At 42.2% G+C, this 21,668-nt stretch overlaps 1 long non-coding RNA gene across 1 annotated transcript in view; it reads right to left on the bottom strand.

Moving 5' to 3' along the window:
• Window positions 1-13,791: 13,791 nt before the first annotated feature.
• Window positions 13,792-21,668, bottom strand: part of LOC139534558 (uncharacterized) — a 139,755-nt gene continuing 131,878 nt past the window's right edge. The window contains exon 4 of the long non-coding RNA XR_011666968.1: window positions 13,792-13,819. This is a non-coding gene — a long non-coding RNA (uncharacterized lncRNA). The remainder of the gene's footprint in view (window positions 13,820-21,668) is intronic.

Genomic DNA, 21,668 nt, shown 5'->3' with positions numbered 1-21,668 from the left:
AGAGATTCGGACCAAAACGCAGCATGAGGAAAATAAGCCATCTTCTTTTAATAAATGAACGAAGATGAACATGAAACAAAAACACCTACAAACTACCAAAACAATAAACGACCGTGAAGCTAATAAACGTAGTGCACAGACAAGCAACAAACGTTAAACAAGACAACTACCCACAAAAGCCTACTGCCTATGGCTACCTTAAATATGGCTCCCAATCAGAGACAAATGAATGACAGCTGTCTCTGATTGAGACCCAATCCAGGCAGCCATAGACATGACTAGACAACCTAACAATACTCTATCCCATACACATACAACACCCATAGACTAACCAAAACACACACAACATACAATGCCCACCCCAACTCACGCCCTGACCAACTAAACATAATCAAAATAACATAAAAATAGGTCAGGAACGTGACACCTTCACATCTACATCTAAAAAAAACAAAAAAAAAACACCGTTTTTCAAAACTAAGGTTGATTAGGCTTACATCGGGCTTTGACCAAGTTGGGAGTGGAAGTTACATATACAGGCAAAACGCATCAGACTGGGGTATCATTGGAGCCAGAATGTCTCGGCTTGGCCACACATGAAGCATTCCGCCTGGCCAAAAGAACATCCAGCCTATGTGCCAGAATCAGAGCCAGAATGGCAGATGGATGGGAAACACAAAAACCTCTGACATTTGACCTTCAGGGAGCAAGGGGTGGATTCTGTCCAATGGTCGTCAACCTCCTAAGTCCTGCCAGAAAACTGTTGGTTTGTATTCATGTGTCAGAAAGACGTGCCAAAGATGAGGCTATGCTTTCAGTATTAGGATTAAACATGGCTGTCTATTCAGCTATTGCACTCAGAGATGACGATTGGTCAGTAATCTTGAATGAAATGTGACTGGTGTCTCTATATCGTGTCTTGTTACTTCATTCTTCTGCATGACTTATTGACAGCATGATATAAAACGAATGCCACAACCTTTTGCACAACAGATTTTTTATTTTTTTTGGTCAGTTCTTTGACTGTCAATGTTTGGTTTAATGGCCGATATATAAAGGCACAAAGAAATACTACTTTTGAAGACCAGTTAATTAATGTGACTAATTAAAGAACTCTGGATTAACAATACAGAGATGGCTGGGGAACTAAAGAGCTAGAGAATCCTTGCTGTGACATATCGGAAAGAGAGCATTTTCGATTGGAGCACATTCTTAACATGGCATGAATGAAAATTAAATGATTAAACACACTAGCATAAAAGACAAGTCAGAGGGTGGACTAGATGACACATCAACAAAAGTGGCGAGGAATGGAGGAAAGGAACATTAAAAGCGGCGTGGTGATTAAAATAGCGCCTTACGGGCATGTTTAAAGACAATGAGTCTAAATTGGGAGTTAATGTAATCTATGTCAGGGAATTCAGCTCCAGTGCCGAGTGGGTGGTGCCCTAGGGGGTTACACAGCACAGCCCTATATTGCAATGTGTCTGGCCTTGAATGCTGAGGCAGGGTGACCATGAGGGATAGAGGTTGCCTGTTTGAGGTGGGGGCGACTTCAATTCCATGTCTTGGGTCTGGGAATACAGAGCAACTTGGAAGAGTCAACCATGTTGCACACTATGGAATCAAATGCATAATGGATGATGGTAAACAACACCAGCATACTTCCCTAATGCTGATGCAATAAGTGGGAAGGAAGCAATCAATCTCGTCCTGACCGAGTCTGTAATACCTACATGTTTCAAGCAGACCACCATAGTCCCTGTGCCCAAGAAAGTGAAGGTAACCTGCCTAAATGACTACCGCCTCGTAGCACTCACGTCGGTAGCCATGAAGTGTTTTGAAAGGCTGGTCATGGCTCACATCAACACCATCATCCCGGAAACCCTAGACCCACTCCAATTCCAATACCGCCCCAACAGATCCACAGATGCCGCAATCTCAATCGCACTCTACACTGCCCTTTCCCACCTGGACAAAATAAACACCTACAGTTGAAGTCGGAAGTTTACATAAACTTAGGTTGGAGTCATTAAAACTTGTTTTTCAACAACTCCAAAATGTTCCTGTTAACAAACTATAGTTTTGGCAAGTCGGTTAGGACATCTACGTTGTGCATGACACAAGTAATTTTTGCAACAATTGTTTAGAGACAGATTATTTCACTGTATCACAATTCCAGTGGGTCAGAAGTTTACATACACTAAGTTGACTGTGCCATTAAACAGCTTGGAAAATTCCAGAAAATGATGTCATGGCTTTAGAAGCTTCTGATAGGCTAATTGACATCATTTAAGTCAATTGGAGGTGTACCTGGGGATGTATTTCAAGGCCTACCTTTACACTCAGTGCCTCTTTGCTTGACATCATGGGAAAATCTAAAAAAATCAGCCGAGACCTCAGAAAAAAAATTGTAGACATCCACAAGTCTGGTTCATCCTTGGGAGCAATTTACAAATGCCTGAGAGTACCACGTCCATCTGTACAAACAATAGTACGCAAGTATAAACACCATGGGACCACCCAGCCATCATACCGCTCAGGAAGAAGAAGCATTCTGTTTCCTAGAGAAGAACGTGCTTTGGTGCGAAAAGTGCAAATCAATCCCAGAACAACAGCAAAGGACCCTGTGAAGATGCTGGAGAACACAGGTACAAAAGTATCTATATCCACAGAAAGACGAGTCCTATATCGACATAACCTGAAAGAACATCTCAGCAAGGAAGAAGCCACTGCTCCAAAACCACCATAAAAAAGCCAGACTACGGTTTGCAACTGCACATGGGGACAAAGATCGTACTTTTTGGAGAAATGTCCTCTGGTCTGATGAAACAAAAATAGAACTGTTTGGCCATAATGTCAATCGCTATGTTTGGAGGAAAACGGGGGAGACTTGCAAGCCGAAGAATACCATCCAAACTGTGAAGCACGGGGGTGGCAGCATCATGTTGTGGGGGTGCTTTGTGGCAGCATGGACTGGTGCACTTCACAAAACAGATGCCATCATGGGGGAGGAAAATTATGTGGATATCTCAAGACATCAGTCAGGAAGTTAAAGCTTGGTCGCAAATGGGTCTTCCAAATGGACAATGACCCCCAAGCATACTTCCAAAGTTGTGGAAAAATTGTTTAAGGACAACAAAGTCAAGGTATTGGAGTGGCCATCACAAAGCCCTGACCTCAATCCTATAGAAAATATGTAGCAGAACTGAAAAAACGTGTGCGAGCAAGGAGGCCTACAAACCTGACTCAGTTACACCAGCTCCGTCTGTAACGCTCGTCATCGGTGGAAGGAAGAACCAAAGGACCAAAGCGCAGTGTGGAAAATGTTCATGATATTTATTTATAAGAAACACTCAAACCAAAATAACAAATCCAAATTTGACCGCGAACAGTTCTGTCAGGCACAGACACTAAACAGAAAATAACACCCCACAAAACTCAAACGGTAAATCACAACTTATATATGATCCCCAATCAGAAACAACGATAGACAGCTGCCTCTGATTGGGAACCACACTCGTCAAAATAACAAAGAAATAGAAAGCATAGATTTTCCCACCCGAGTCACACCCTGACCCAACCAAACATAGAGAACAAATAAGGATGTCTAAGGTCAGGGCGTGACACCGTCAGGAGGAATGGGCCAAAATTCACCCAATTTATTGTGGGAAGCTTGTGGAAGGCTACCTGAAACGTTTGACCCAAGTTAAACAATTTAAAGGCAATGCTACCAAATACTAATTGAGTGTATGTAAACTTCTGACCCACTGGGAATGTGATGAACGAAATAAAACCTGAAATAAACAATTCCCTCTACTATTATTCTGACATTTCACATTCTTAAAATAAAGTGGTGATCCTAACTGACCTAAAACAGGGCATGTTTACTAGGATTAAATGTCAGGAATTATGAAAAACTGAGTTTGAATGTATTTGGCTAAGGTGTATGTAAACTTCCGACTTCAACGGTATGTGAGAATGCTGTTCATTGACTACAGCTCAGCGTTCAACACCATAGTGCCCACAAAGCCCATCACTAAGCTAAGGACTATGTGACTGGGCACCTCCCTCTGCAACTGGATCCTGGACTTGCTGATGTGCTGTCCCCAGGTGATAAGGGTAGGCAACAACACGTCTGGCGTGCTGATCCTCAACGCGGGTGCCACTCAGGGGTGCGTGCTTAGTCCCCTCCTGTCCTCCCTGTTCACCCATGCCAAGCACGACTCCAACACCATCATTATGTTTGCTGACGACACAACAGTGGTAGGCCTGATCACCGACAACAATGAGACGTTCTATAAGGGGGAGATCAGTGACTTGGAAGTGCGGTGCCAGGACAACAACCTCTCCCTCAACGTGAGCAAGACAAAGGAGATGATCGTGGACTACAGGAAAAGGAGGGCTGAACACGGCCCCATTCACATCGACGTGGCTGTAGTGGAGTGGGTCGAGAGTTTCAAGTTCCTTGGTGCCCACATCACCAACAAACTATCATGGTCCAAACACACAAGACAATCATGAAGAGGGCATAACAACACATTTTCCCCCTCAAGGGATTGAAAAGATTTGGCATGGGTCCCCAGATCCTCAAAAAGTTCTACAGTTGCACCATCGAGAGCATCCTGACCGGTTGCATCACCACATGGTTTGGCAACTGCTCGGCATCCAACCGTAAGGCACTACAGAGGGTAGTACATACGGCCCAGTAGGCCCAGTACTGGGGCCAAGCTTCCTGCCATCCAGGACCTATATACCATGCGGTGTCAGAGGAAGGCCCTGAAAAATTGTCAAAGACTCCAGTCACCCAAGTCATAGACTGTTCTCTCTGCTACAGCACTGAATGCGGTACTGGAGCGCCAAATTTAGGTCCAAAAGGCTCCTTAATAGCTTCTACCCCCAAGCCATAAGCCTGCTGAACAATTAAATCAAATGGCCAACCGGACTATTTACATTGACCCCCCCTGCAGCTACTCACTGTTTATCATCTATGCATAGTCCCTTTAACCCTACCTACATGTACAAATTACCTCGACTAACCTGCCCCAGTATTGTTATTTTATTGTGTTAATTTTTATTTTACTTTTTACTTCATGCATTGTTGGTTAAGTGCTTGTAAGTAAGCATTTCACGGCCTGTTGTATTCGGCGCAGGTAGCCTAGTGGTTAGAGCGTTGGACTAGTAACCGAAAGGTTGCAAGATTGAATCCCCAAACTGACAAGGTAAAAATCTGTCGTTCTGCTTGTGAACAATGCAGCTTAACCCACTGTTTCTTGGCCGTCATTGAAAATAACAATTTGTTCTTAACTGACTTGCCTAGTTAAATTAAGGTCAAATGTAACAATGTGGTTTTGTATTCTGGTTGTGGCATCGCAACAAACTGTGTCCAGCAAATAACTTTGGCTCAGTTCAGTGTGTTCTCTAAAAGTTCCCCATTGGCAAAAAATGTAATTAAATCCCGGCAAAGGGACCAAAGCTTGGAATCCGGTGCTTGGTGCTTCCCCTTCTCTGTCTTGTGAAGTGTGGATCTGAGGCCTGGACGCAGGACCAGATACACTCATAGAGAAAGATATAGAAGGAACAACAGAGAGGGAGCCCTTAATGTGCCTTCACCATATGCTGTTAGCTACTGATGGATGTTACTCTCCCCAGGCACTGAGACAACTTATCGCGTCTGCCGGTGACATCGTTGTTTCCGATAAAGTTAAAGACGAGCCATCTGTTAGAAACAGCAGCCCCACTTGCGGGGACAAGTGTATGCGTGTGTGTGTGTGTGTGTGTGTGTGTGTGTGTGTGTGTGTGTGTGTAAGACAAGGTTCTTATAATTGTGATTTTCTAATAGATTTTATTTATTTTAGTTTTTACATTTTTATTTGAAATTCAGACTAGTTTCAGTTAGTTTTCAGACCTGATTTAGTAGTTTTTATTCAGTTTCAGTTTGACGTTTTTTTATATACATTTTTTTTTCCAGTTTTTGTTTGATTTAGCTTCAGATTTAGTTTCAGTGTTATGGACAGAAAGTAGCCTTATAAACGGGAGGCTAGGATACATTTGTGTTATAGGCCTATAGCAGGGGTACTCATGTACTATTTGAGATGGTCCTTCACAAAAATGTTCTAGGTGGCAAAGGTCCGGATGGATATTGTAATTTATTGGCATAGTAACAAACCTCCACCTCACAGCGACCGCAAACTGTTCCCACCCTTCTTTTTGACAGAGAGAAAAATGTGCAGTTTTTAAGACTATTTTCTGCAATTCCACACACTATGCCATTGACCGAAGAGAAAATATTCAGTTTTTATGCAAATGTCCTGCCTTTCTACACATTTTCCACAGCTTATGTATGTTCATTTGATGCCAGGAGTCGAATCCTGACCGAAATCCCCAAATAAAATGATAGCTGTCTCACCTTGTCTTTATCCTGAAATGATTTGTGGGTGCTGTTCAGATTAACTTTGAGGTTGGTTGTATTTTTTCCCTTGAACCTCTGTTCCACACATACTGCCATCTTCTGACACCACAATGCTTTTATCCTTTCTAGTAATTAATGTACTCAAAATAATCCCATATGGCGCTTTGTCTTTTCTGACTGATAATATATATTTTTTCTTAATTATTTTCTTTAAGTTTACTAAATAGTTTTTCCAATTGTAGTTTTTATTTTAGTTTCAGTTGGTGTGTGAATCCCACCATTCCTAATAAACTGGCAAATGTGGAGACACTCTGTGTGTCATAATCATAAGTAATGCCAGTTAAAACTAGCTGAGATCCCAAGGTTGGAGCCCCCCCTTGGTTTGTGCCGTGGCGGAGATCTTTGTGGGCTATACTCGGCCTTGTCTCAGGATTGTAATTTGGTGGTTGAAGATATCCCTCTAGTGGTGCGAGGGCTGTGCTTTGGCAAAGTGGGTGGGGTTATATCCTTCCTGTTTGGCCCTGTCCGGGGGTATCATCGGATGGGGCCACAGTGTCTCCTGACCCCTCCTGTCTCAGCCTCCAGTATTTATGCTGCAGTAGTTTATGTGTCGGGGGGCTAGGGTCAGTTTGTTATATCTGGAGTACTTCTCCTGTCTTATCCGGTGTCCTATGTGAATTTAAGTATGCTCTCTCTAATTCTCTCCTTCTCTCTTTCTTTCTCTCTCTCAGAGGACCTGAGCCCTAGGACCATGTGCCAGGACTACCGGGCATGATGACTCCTTGCTGTCCCCAGTCCACCTGGCCTTGCTGCTGTTCCAGTTTCAACTGTTCTGCCTGCGGCTATGGAACCCTGACCTGTCCACCGTACGTGCTACCTGTCCCAGACCTGCTGTTTTCAACTCTCTAGAGACCGCAGGAGCGGTAAAGATACTCTTAATGACCGGCTATGAAAAGCCAACTGACATTTACTCCTGAGGTGCTGACTTGCTACACCCTCGATAACTTCTGTGATTATTATTATTTGACCATGCTGGTCTTTTATGAACATTTGAACATCTTGGCCTTGTTCTGTTATAATCTCCACCCGGCACAGCCAGAAGAGGACTGGCCACCCCTCATAGCCTGGTTCCTCTCTAGGTTTCTTCCTAGGTTTTGGCCTTTCTAGGGAGTTTTTCCTAGCCACCGTGCTTCTACACCTGCATTGCTTGCTGTTTGGGATTTTAGGCTGGGTTTCTGTACAGCACTTTGAGATATTAGCTGATGTACGAAGGGCTATATAAAATAAATTTGATTTGATTTGATCCCACTCTGGAACTTTGATATGCCGGTACAGTATATTATGTTCAACAATACATTCAAATAATGGCATTTAAAACAAATTTTATGCCAGTTAAAACTAGCAGAGATCCCAATCCGGAACTTTGATATGCCCTTAGTGTCTCGCCCTGATCTGTTTCACCTGTCTTTGTGATTGTCTCCACCCCCTGTCGCTGAAAATCTGTTTACTGTCTCTCTGTGCCAGTTCGTCTTGTATGTTTTTCCAAGTCAAACAGCGTTTTTCCCGTTCTCCTGTTATTTGCTATTCTCCTTTTTCTAGTCCTCCAGGTTTTGACCATTGCCTGTTTCTGGACTCTGTACCCACCTACTTGACCATTCTGCCTGCCTTGACCACGAGCCTGTCTGCCACTCTGTACGTCCTGGACTCTGATCTGGTTTTGACCTTTTGCCTGTCCACAACCATTCTCTTGCCTAGGCCTTTTGGATTAATAAACATTTTAAGACTCCAACCATCTGCCTCCTGTGTCTGCATCTGGGTCTCGCCTTGTGTCATGATACTTAGAGTATATTATGTTCAATAATATATTGAACAATTAGCCAAATCAAAAATGGTGGTCTAAATATGAATGTTTACATTTTCCAATATTCATAAAATTCATGTAAGAAAATTGTTATTGAAAACAAAATACTACTCATATTACAGATTAAGCAGTAAAGCTTCATATGCCACCAAATTTTGCTTCGTAGCATCTATAGATGAGCCTTAAAGGAGGCCTGGGTAAAGTCAAAATGTCATAAATATGCCAACTTTGATTAATTATTTCTCAATTATGCTTTTAGATACAAATGTCAAATATAACAATCCTTCCTCCAGAGGAACATTCTGTGGATTACGTTTCATGATAAAAAAAAAAATGTTTGTCCTGGTTTCGTGAGGGATCACCCCATCGGTAGAAACTCTAATGGCAGTTATCTACCTGTGGCACCTTCTCCTGAAAAAAGTACAATTTTGAGGTAATTTTCATTCCAGAACGATGTTACATAAATCTGAACATTAAGTGGTTAAGAATGACCTTTCACTGAGATATTCGGTGCGCAAACAGCTCCCGACACACATTAGAGAAACGCACCATTTGCAAATCGCATCTGTCACCTATTTATAGAATTTAACAATGTAATGGTGTTTGCTTATCCCGGCAGCCGACAATCACTTTCCTTTGCCACCGCTCGCTGAAACACTGATCAAGCATGCCACAGTTTCTATCTGAATGAAAAGCCTGCAAGGCATAATACAATAATAACCGTCGCGCAGCTTGTCGAAAGAACTGAAGGTGCTATTTTCACTCACTGTGGAGCGAACAAAGAGGAATTCTCTGTACTCTCACCTCATTGCCATTCTTTCCTTTAGCTTCTCATTGAAGTGCATATGAAAAAAAGTAGTAGGCCTTTTGAATGCCAGACGTTTTCAATGTGTATTCAAAGGATGGAGCTTCAAGGATTAGGCAAAGACAGGCGCATGCTTTTGACTTGGTATATAGTGTTGGGAGGAAGACACAAGTGCAGATGGCGGAAATAAAGGAGAGACAAGTGAAACGGGACAGTACGCTGCCATGATGATGAAAATTCTGGAGCATCACCTGGTGTGTGTGACTCATTGGCAGAGATATATTTGGAACTGTCTGCTCAAGGACATACCCAAACTCCTGACATCTCTATCCAACTTCGCACATGGACAAACACAGTAAACGTCAATGAAAAGATTACAACTAATTTGTAAAAATTGAAAGTCGAGTGAGATTGATACAGGGATATATTTTTTGCTTCAAAATGACAGACCTTAATCTGAAAATGACTGTTTCTACAAGACCAGAAAATACAGTGCCTTCAGAAAGTATTCAGACCCCTTTACTTTTTCCACATTGATGTGTTACAGCCTGTAATTAACATGTATTACATTTAGATTTTGTGTCACTGATCTACATACAATACCCTGTCGAGCATTTTGGAAATGAATAAACAATTAAAAGTTGAAATGTCTTGAGTCAATAAGTACTCAACCCCTTTGCAATGGTAAGCCTAAATAAGTTCAGGAGTAAAAATATGCTTAACAAGTTACATAATAAGTTGCATGGACTCATGTGTTCAATAATAGTGGTTAACATGATTTGTTAATGACTAACCCATCCCTGTACCCCACACATACAATTATCCGTAAGGTCCCTCAATCGAGTAGTGAATTTCAAGCACAGAAGACCAGGAATGTTTTTGAATGCCTCGTAAAGAAGGGCACCAATTGGTAGATGAGTAAAAAAAAAAGCAGATGGTGAATATCCCTTTGAGCATGGTGAAGTTATTAATTACACTTTGGATGGTCGTATTAATACATCCAGTCACTAAAAAGATACAGCTGTCCTTCCTAACTCGGTTGCCGTAGAGGAAGGAAACTGCTCGGGGAATTCACCATGAGGCCAATGGGGATTTTAAAACAGTTAGAGTTGAATGGTTGTGATATGAGAAAACTGAGGATGGATCAACATCATTGTAGGTACTCCACAATAGTAACCTAAATGACAAGAGTGAAAAGAAGGAAGCCTGTACGGAATAAAAATATTCCCAAAACATGCACGATGTTTCCAAAAAGGCTCTTAAGTAATACTGCAACAAATGTGGCAATTTTGTTTTGTTGTTGTTATGTTTGGGACAAATTCAACAACACATCACTGAGTACCACTCTTCATATTTTCAAGCATGGTGGTGGCTGCATCATGTTATGGGTCATCGGCAAGAACTAGGGAATTTTTTCGGATAAAAAGAAACAGAAGACAGCTATAAGCACAGGCAAAATCCTAGAGGAAACCTGGTCCAGTCTACTTTCCAACAGACACTGGGAGATTAATTCACCTTTCAGTAGAACAATAACCTAAAACACAAGGCCAAATATACACTGGAGTTGCTTACCAAGACGACATTGAATGTTCCTGAGTGGCCTAGTTAATTAAAGTTTTGGCTTAAATCGGCTTTAATCAATGGCAAGACATGGAAATGGCTGTCTAGCAATGATCAACAATCAACTTGACAGAGCTTGAAGTATTTAAAAAATAATAATGGGGAAATATTGTACAATCCAGATGTACAGAGCTCATAGAGACTTACCCAGAAAGACTCACAGCTGTATACGCTGCCAAAGGTGCTTCTACAAAGTGTTGACTCAGGGGTGTGAATACTATTGTAACTGGCATATTTCTGCATTTAATTTAAATAAATTTGCAAACATTTCAAAAAATTTTTTTTCACTTTGTCATTATGGGTTATTGTGTCGATGGGTGATTTATTATTTTATTTTATCAATTTTTAATTCAGGCTGTAACACACCAAAATGTGGAATAAGTCAAGGTGTATGAACATTTTCTGAAGGCAATATATATTACATTACACTTCTGAGAAGAGACTGGAAGGTAGTTACGTCAATGAATGATCAGTTCAAAGAGGTCTGTACAGGTTAATAAGTACACGGTACATGGTAACACATCCTCAGTAACTATGCCCAAACAACATTACTACATTGTTTTGTTAGTATAAAGGGATTGCATTGTCCCAATTTTAACACAATTACATTTTGTAACTATTCAGATGATTATCATTATTAATCAATCAATTCGTGCATTATGTATTATTCTCAATATGTCACACGTGTCCAAAACACGTATCCGTAATAATGAGCAAAATGTATATTTGTCTCTAACCTTTAATCATGGAAAACAGGGCATAAATAAAGACCATTAGGCTTCCTTCCTGCTCAGTTCACCAAAGAGGACTCCTATCTTTCTGCCATAGTGGACGTGAATCTGGAGACGCAAGACCCGCAGATGCCTGGCGTGCTGTTTGACAGATTCTCAGTCTACCAGCAAGGCTCTCTGTAAATGTCCATCTGTCGGCCTCCCGCGGGTACTTATTATTCCCGGCTAGCCAGGGGTTTTCTCCTCCGAGCAGTCAGTCAGTCGCTCACTGCTGCCTGCCTCTCAAACAATGAGGGCCGAACCAGAACAGTTCTTGCAGATGCTCCGACTGGTTACCAGTGGCAGGCGGAGTGGCGTTGTTTTCAATTACACCATGAGGTGACTTCTCTCCTTAAATGTTTACATTCAAGCTTATATGGATGCTAACGCTTATTGCAGGAATGCTAATTTGAAGAGAGCATTTAACATGTACTATTAAGGGGGGCTAAGCTAAAAATAGGTTAGCATGCTATGGGAAGGTAGTGACCGTCCATTTCCAAATTTTTCTCCGTTGACCACTTCCCTCCCTCCTAGCTTGTGGATGAGGTGATTGATTTTCCCCTCTAAACAACCTTGCTGTGAGCAATAGGGGTGTTGATGGCTCATGCTGTCCAGGTTTAGGGCCCTGCTATGGGGGATTCAATCATGTATCTGACCCCTACCATACCGGTGCAGCCTTAGATTCTGTTGCTGGGCTGTATGCACCGAGGAACCAGGCTCAGTGAGTGTACCCATACTGTTCAGTCAACAGGCTAATTGTGTCATCCCAGTGAGCGATAGTCACGGCTGAGTAGACGGCTGTCTTATCTCCACTGTAGTCGATGTCTGCTCAACAGGGACCATAGTTAAAGGTTACACTACTATACTACTTCCTATTGTACTGTATGACGTGATACTCTGGAACACGAGTACAGTATCACATCATAATCTGATTATTTCTATTATATATATATATGATTTTAAACTAATATAAATAATTCAAATATATATACAGTATATATATATAGATATATATATATATATATATATATATATATAGATATATATATATATATATATTTTTTTTTTTTTATTATTTATGTTATACAGTCATTATCGACCATCTTTATCATGGGTGTCAATAATTGCGGACCCCAGTTGACATACTCTACAATTCAATTATATTATTTACTTCAAAATGACAGAAAATAATGACATTTGACCTTGAAAGGAATTGAAATACTTGTGGTGTGTCGCTCCTCATGATGTGACAATGACATGACACGGTCTACCGTGTTGTGGTTTATAAGTTACAATATCCTTTCGAAACACCACTTCCTTTGAAGTGTGATGCACCCACTAGCTTGAGATATTCAGTGGCCATGAACTGCATCATAATATATTTTTGGGGAGTGCAATTCTAAGATGTCCTCATAGAGCTGTCATCGCCATGGCGATCGCGCCTTCCTGTCGTGACATGGAGGTTTGTGGTAGAGAGGACAAAGGGAGCTGAGGCAGGGAACATGTTCACCACCAGTGGTGGCAGAGATAGATCTCTCTCCCTGGCCCGGGCCCCTTACTATAGTTTCTGTCTTGGGAAACAGACACCGCAGCTCCCTGCTAGAGTCAACACTGCAAGATCCTCTTTGAACAATCTGGGCCATTTGACTCTCATTTGAATACATTTCAAATTTATGGCGCAGAGCTCACAACCCGGCTGCCAGAAATAGCTAGCTTGTGTGAGTCGGCGCACTCACACGTGGGAATATGAAGGGAAGGATTGCAAAGCGTTGCATACCTTCCTGAGCAAACAGCAGGATCTACACAGCCGCGCCCCTACTCCCTCCTTTACTTAGGCATTCAGGAAACACAGGTGGACCCCAATGAGATCCCTTAAAACATATCTCACTGTTTGCAAAAGGAAATAGCAAAATGGTATTATACTTGGAAGATGGGTTAATCTATGGACATCGGAGGGTTGGAGTTCAAACAAGAATGAATGGTGGATTGGCCACTGTGGGTGAAAATCCAGCACTTGCAGAAAGAGGCAATTATGAATATACAGTATGTATAATTAGTTAACTACATGTACTGTATATGTGAGAGAAAATAGCTGTAAGTAGCAGTAGAAGACATATTGTCCGTTAGTTTACTCCAATCGGGGGAGGGCTGGTAGGGTAAAAAAAATAAAAAAAATAAAATAAGAAATGATGCCAACATCATTAGAAATGATGCCAACAATTAATTAGATAGAAACCCAAATCTTTTTGCAAAAATAAAGCCGATCTATATATAAAAACATCTCAGTGTTGAGGATTAAGTTGAAAAAATAACAAAATGAGTCTTACCTATTGTGGAACAGTTGGTCACATCTGTAAGCAGGAGGCAGGGGAAGAATGAGAGGGGGGGGAAGGAGAAACGTCAGCAAATTACAAAGTAAACTTCAATGCAGGCTAAGGCTGTCACCGGCTCCTGAAAAATGACAGTATCCCAGACGTTGGTGCAGACTGGGGGTTAAAAATTGTCCCTGTCAAGAAGGGAGCTGTAATTTATTAAACGAGGGACATTAAAAGTCAAAGAATTCTCCCCCGAGGATCCAAAGTTTGCACAACTTGTATTAATAATTGTCAGTGTTTCCTCCAATTCGAAGGGAAGGAGATAATTAAAAAAAAAAAGGTACTGGGCAGCAGTCATCCATTACGACCAAATGTTCACCTCTGACACCTCAACACCATCATGCACACGCACACACACACACACACACACACACACACACACACACACACACACACACACACACACACACACACACACACACACACACACACACACACACACACACACACACACACACACACACACACACACACCACCTTTCTCCACTCGTATGTCTTGAAAGTAATTTAGCAGGCCTTAGACATCTCTAACCCTTTGTCTGTTTTATGAAGACCTTAAGGTCATCCCACTACAATAGAAGCAGAAGCCCGTCAAGATAAATTAGTCGGATTTAGCCACATCTTCAGTTTCAATGCTGCTTTCCCTGACATTTATTTTGGCTAAGATTTATGAAGAGGACAGTTGCGCGCTTCTTGACTTCACTGTCGAACCCTTCCTGACAAGTCCGAAAAATAGATGTCCATTACCTCACTATTTTTACATCAGAAACTGGTCCCTCTACGAGTGTGCTGCTCTCAACACCTAAAGTACCAGTCAAAAGTTTGGACACACCTCCTCATTCCCGGGTTTTTCATAATTTTTTGTATTTTCTACATTGTATAATAATAGTGAAGACATCAAAACTATGAAATAACACATATGGAATCATGTAGTAACCAAAAAAGTGTATTTGAGATTCTTCAAAGTAGCCACCCTTTGCTTTGATGACAGCTTTGCACACTCTTGGCATTCTCTCAACCAGCTTCATCATGTAGTCACCTGGAATGCATATCAATTAACACATGTGCCTTGTGAAAAGTTAATTTGTGGAATTTATTTCCTTCTGAATGTGTTTGAGCAAATCAGTTGTGTTGTGACAAGGTAGGATTGGTATACAGACGATTTGGTAAAATACCAAGAACAGCTCAAATAAGCAAAGAGAAATGACAGTCCATCAATACTTTAAGACATGAAGGTCAGTCAATCCTGTAAATGTCAATAACTTTTTTTGAAAGCGTGGACACAAAAAAAAAGGGTTTGTACATTTTCAGTTAAAATGATTGAAGTAGTCCTTGTGCATAGAGTTGTATGGTTTGTTAAACTTTGAAATCAATGTTTTTTTGTTTGGTATACAATTACAGTGGAATTAACGCTAATATTCACTGCATTGACCACTACATACACCTCAATCTCCTGTTGTCAATGGAAAAATGGCAACATAGGATTGTAGTTCTCGGCTTTCCTGCCTTGTCAAAAGTTTCCATATCTTATTAAGGTTCCACACAGCGTAACTAAGACTCTGAAAGCAGCTTAACTGCTTAAAACAGGGCAAAAAATGCATCTTCCTCTCTTAGTCTTCCCTTATTCACACTGTGGGTATAAGGAGACTCACAAGAGCCTCTGTTCATCCCCATGCCTTTGTTTTCACCAATCCCCACTGGCCTAATCCACTTACTTTAGGCATGTGCTAGCTTTACTCGATTTGATTGGTGAGGCCATATATTTCTACAGGAAATCTAAGGTCTATAATCTCAATGCTGAGCAAGAAACAAAAGCTCACTAATATAACACAAAACGTGTTTAATTGAGAGATCATTTTTTTATTTCTTGAAGTAAATGGTAGAGAAACAGACTTTTTCTTGTCTGTTGAGTCATCGTACGTGACTGCCCCAAAATGTGTAGCTTGTAGTTGCGTTTGGCTAAGTGGAAATAAGTATCCTGTGCTCTATCATTCTCGAAAGCTACAAAGTGAGCCTGCAGGTAGGTAGCCTAGTGGTTAGAGCGTTGGCCCAACCAAAAGGTTGCTGGATCGAATCCCCGAGCTGACAAGGTAAAAATCTGTTCCTGCTCCTGAACAAGGCGGTTAACCCACTGTTCCCCGGTAGGCCATCATTGTAAATAAGATTTTTTTCTAAACTGACTTACCTAGTTAAATAAAGGTTAAAAAATTAAAGTTGTGCAACATTTTAAAGGGCACTATTGATCTGCTATGTGCTACACCAAACTCCCAATACAGCCGGTTATCTTTCTGTCTCTGACTGGCTCTTAGGAAGTGTCTCACTTTCTGTCCCATTAAAACCCCAGGTGTTTCTTTTGGGTCTGTCTTACCGCCGTGGTCCCTGAAGGTGTCCAGACGCGGTTTAGCAAGAACAGCAATAGACAGTGTGAGGATGTGTTTGAAGCAGACAGCATAGTAATGAATACCCAAGCACAAGGAGTTTGAGTCCTGTTAATTCCCCCCCTTAGCCTAAAAATAAGCCATTCCCTTGTGGGTAGCCAAACTTGGCAGTGTAGTCACATTCTCCCAGCGCAGTCAATCCCAGAAGATTCTATTCACAAAAATGCAAATAGATGCAGGGAGAAATACATTATCTGTGATAAATCATATTTCTTGAAATTTCTGCACAAAGAAAATACAGTACATCTCTGTGAGCTCAGTAAGCAATGCTTACCCACAGAACAGCTTCTGAATCTACTTTCCTTGTGAGCTGAAAAATTCTCTTAGTATTTGTTTTATTGCAACATTTACAAGCAAAGCAAAACTGTACTCCGGTCGTGTAAATTGCAATGGAAATGGCATCTTCCTTGGATCTGTTAGAGCGGTAGGCAAATAGGAGTGGGTTCAGTGTGCCTGGCATGTTGGCCTTGATATGGGTGATGACCAGCGTCTCGGAGCACTTCGTGATGACCGAGGTGAGCGCGACAGCGGCGATTTTCATTTGAGCATATCACCTTGTTTTTCTTGGGCACTGGGACGATGGTGGTCTCCTTAAAGCAAGTGGGAACTACAACCTGGGAAACCTGATGATAAGACTAGACATGAACATTATATTTTTTTGCTAACATATGATTGGGTCCGTGGGTCGCCGGTGTGTGTGGGAGGGGGTTCCTGGTTCAGAAAAATGTAAAGACCCCTGAGGTCTAGTTCATTCAATAGCCACGTGAGAGTGACAATAGCCAACTCGTTTCCACCTAGTCTCTGTTGGTGTGTCCTCTTAAACCCATTGATTTATTTCCGTTCATCAGTGGGTCAGGCTTTTAATTCAATTGCTGGGCCTGTTCCTCTAAAATAGTGTTGGCTGCTGCTGCATGAGTGGTTGCTAATTGGAAACAAAAAGCAATGAACACAACGGAAAGCCTTGCCAAGCCACTATTACACCGACCACCGGCGTCTCATGTTGTTCAATTACGCCACGACGAAAGAGCTGCTGTTTGCACCATGTCACTATTTAACCTATTCAACAAAGTGGAATGGGAGCAGCTGTTTATTTTACAGCGCTATATAATGACCTGAAATGGCTTGCTATTAAAACATCTAGCCCAGAGAGTAGAGAGAGGAGGAGAGCCCAAAATGGTTTAATGTACTGCAGCCTTCCTTTCATCATATCCACTGCTAATATCTGGCCCCCCTCCATAGATGCCATGTTAACACTCTTTCTATTTGTGTGTCTGATAAGGGACATAAAGGAAGTGTTAGAAGCGACAGTACAGCTGGTCCAAGCTCAGACAGACTCGAGCTTCGAGAAGTTTACATGAACCGACGAGGGAGCCAAAAGAGTTTAGCCAAAGTTTTCGGGGTCTTTCAAGAACATTTTGTCAACTATTTGACTTCAACTTCAAGTATTTAATGAATGACGCACAAGTAGGGCTGTTGCGGTGACTGTATTACTGCCACACAGGCAGTCATGAGTCATGACCGCAGTAAAATTCCACGTGACCATTGAGTCCCGGTAATCTCCTCTCCTGTGCACTCTGGACATGCGTTGGTAGTACCCAATTCGCTAACGACCACCAGGTCGCTAATGGCCTGATCCTCAGCGCTCTATTGTCCCTCTAACCCACAGGTGTCAAACTCATTTCACAGAGGGCTGAGTGCCTCCCTTGTACTTGATTGATGAATTAAGGTCACTGATTAGTAAGGATCTCCCCTCACCTGTTTGTCAAGGGCTTAATATATATATCTTTTTTTTTAAATACAGTAAAAACAGGAGAAAATAGGCCCTCCATGGAATGAGTTTGACACCCCTGCTTTAACCACTCTGACATCAATGCAAATACAATTGAAAATCACATCAAACACTTATCATCAAAACATTATGTGCTTTTAAAACTCACCTCACTGTGATTGATCAATTTGAAGAAAGAAGTTCAACAGTTGAAACTGAGTGGAAAACATGGTCACTGTGGATGTTGTTTTAAATTCTAGCACAACGAAATGGACAGCGCTTTCTAAGGGGATGAATTCAAAACACCCATACGCATATTAGAGCTTATGCCTATGCATAGGCCAAAAAACTGAATTAAAATAATAATTGTGCTGTTATACAATACATAGCCTACCACATATTACACATGGCAGAAAAACATAAAATAAAACTGATTTAAGATGTCTTTGGTACATAATTGGTCTAGCATATACTCCAAAATTAAACAACTTCTAGTACTCGCCTTTGAGTGTGGACTGGTTACCTTATGTGACACTCCAAACTTCCTATCCACGTATTGGCCTAGGCGATGCTGTTGGTTCATTGATCGCACAGGGCGGCTTACAGAGTTAGCATACAATTAAAGTGAATTTGTATTTGAATAACCTAGTAATAGGGCATTTTTAATTGGCTGACACATTACATTAACAGAATATCTCATGACGTAGAGGAGCTGTGAAAACATGTTACTATCAATGCTCCCGAAAAGATTTCACTTGGTTTCCCAAATAAAGCATTGGGTTGAAGCAGGAACATGGGTTGAAGAGCACATGGCATATAGGGGTAATGGATGGAATATCCCCTATCGCTCTCGAGAGCATGCTCCTCAAAACAGTGGTCGATGAGTGGAGTGAAATAAGCGTTAATATAAGCCCAAACATTTCTATATGCAATAGAAAGCAGAGTTTTGATGGTTGCCAGTAAAAAGAGGTGGATCCCAGCTGCTACTAAATGTATTTCTCAGCTGCTCATATTAAGCAAATGCTTCGCTATAAAACTGAAGTAGCCTACCCGGCATCATTGAAAAACTAACTGGTGGGAAAGCGGTCTCCATTTTCTATTCGAGTGCAAACGGATGTCATTTTCCCCCTGCCGCTGTTCCTGCCCATTAGATAATGGGCCATTCTAAATGAAAACTATCGGAACAAAAATATAAACGTAAAATGTAAAGTGTTAAATAAAATATCTCCGAAATGTTACATTTGCACAAAAAGCTTATTTCACTCAAATGTTATTTACATCGATGTTATTCAGCAATTCTCCTTTGCCAAGATAATCCATCCACCTGAAAGGTGTGGCATATCAAGAAGCTGATTAAACAGCATGATCATTACACAGGTGCAACTTTGGCTGGGGACTACAATGCCTCAGATGCCTCAAGTTTTGAGGGAGCATGCAATTGGCATACTGACTGCAGGAATATCCACCAGAGTTGTTGCCAGAGAATTTAATGTTAATTTCTCTACCATAAGCCGCCTCCAACATCATTTTAGAGATTTTGGCAGTACGTCCAACCGGCCTCACAAACATAGACCATGTGTAACCACGCCAGCCCAGGACCTCCACATCTTGCTTCTTCACCTGCGGGATCATCTGAGACCAGCCACCTGGAGAGCTCATGAAACAGAGGAGTATATCTGTCTGTAATAAAGCCCTTTTGTAGGGAAAAACTCATTTTGATTGGCTGGGCCTGGCTCCCCAGTGTGTGGGCCCATGCCCTCCCAGGCCCACCCAAGGCTGCATCCCTGCCCAGTCATGTGAAATCCATAGATTAGGGCCGAATGAATGTATTTAAATTAACTGATTTCCTTATATGAACTGTAACTCAGTAAACTCGTTAAAATTGTTGCGTTTATATTTTTGTTCAGTCTAATTTTACATATTCGTAAAGACAAGATTCATTTGAGAAGTCTGATGGGTGAACTTTCTCAAATCATCAATAGCCTAGTCGCATCATGTAGCCCATGATTTCTAAGACATTCTAAGGTTTGTATCATTCACAACTAAAGATGCCAAGTAACTCTAAATCTAGTGTGTAGGACCTGTTTCAAATGATCACTTTTAAGTTCAACATAGCCACTTCGCTCCGCAATTGGAAAAATATATTTTCAATTTTATTCAGCAAAGTTCAATTATATTCTTCTTACTATAAAAATAATATAATATAAATAATAAGCATATCTTGTCAGCTAAAAAAACAAGCCTACTGTTAAGGCTGTCGCTTTCCTCATCCTCAGATGAGGTGAGGAGAGAAGGATCTTCTGACCAAAATGCGGAGTCAGGGAAATAAGCCATTTTTATTACAAATACGACGTAGACTAAACAAAACAAAACACTTTCAAAACTTACCAAAATAACAAAACGACGTTGACGCAACCTGAACATAAACTTACATAGACAACGTAAACTCACGAACAGGAACGTACATCGAAACATACGAACAGCCAAACAGCTCCGAAAGTGAATACATCGAACACAACGACGAAAGACATCACAGGAGACAATCACCCACAAACAAACAGTGAGAATGCCCTACCTAAATATGACTCTTGATTAGAGGAAAACGCAAACCACCTGCCTCTAATCAAGAGCCATACCAGGCAAACCAAAACCAACATAGAAACGAATAACATAGACTGCCCACCCAAAACACATGCCCTGACCATAAACACATAAAAACAACATAAAACAGGTCAGGACTGTTACAGTACCCCCCCCTCAAGATGCGCACGCCGGGCGCACAAGCACAAAGTCCAGGGGAGGGTCCGGGTGGGCAGTTGACCACGGTGGTGGTTCCGGCTCAGGACGCTGTCCCCATACCACCATAGTCACTCCCCTCTTCTGTCTACCCCTTCTACTGACCACCCTAACACTACCTTCCCCTAAATAAACAGCTAGCACCGGGACAAGGGGCAGCACCGGGACAAGGGGTAGCACCGGGACAAGGGGCAGCACCAGAACAAGGGGCAGCACCAGGATAAGGACCAGTACCGGAATAAGGGACAGCACCGGGACAAGGGGCAGCACCGGGACAAGGGGCAGCACCGGGACAAGGGGCAGCACCGGGACAAGGGGCAACACCGGGACAAGGGGCAACACCGGGACAAGGGGCAGATCCCGGCTGAAAGACTCTGGCAGGTCCTGTTTGGACGGCTCTGGCAGGTCCATGCAGGCTGACGGCTCTCGACGCTCATGGCAGACTGACGGCTCTCTACGCTCATGGCAGGCTGACGGCTCTCGACGCTCATGGCAGACTGACGGCTCTCGACGCTCATGGCAGGCTGACGGCTCTCGACGCTCATGGCTCTCTGACGGCTCTGGCTGCTCATGGCGCTCTGACGGCTCTGGCTGCTCATGGCGCTCTGACGGCTCTGGCTGCTCATGGCGCTCTGGCGGCTCTGGCTGCTCATGGCTCGCTGGCGGCTCTGGCAGATCCTGTCTGGTTGGCGGCTCTGGCAGATCCTGTCTGGTTGGCGGCTCTGGCAGATCCTGTCTGGTTGGCGGCTCTGGCAGATCCTGTCTGGTTGGCGGCTCTGGCAGATCCTGTCTGGTTGGCGGCTCTGGCAGATCCTGTCTGGTT

This window comes from Salvelinus alpinus, chromosome 11, assembly GCF_045679555.1.
Source record: "Salvelinus alpinus chromosome 11, SLU_Salpinus.1, whole genome shotgun sequence".
NCBI lineage: Eukaryota > Metazoa > Chordata > Actinopteri > Salmoniformes > Salmonidae > Salvelinus > Salvelinus alpinus.
This window is presented reverse-complemented; position numbering and strand designations above follow the sequence as displayed.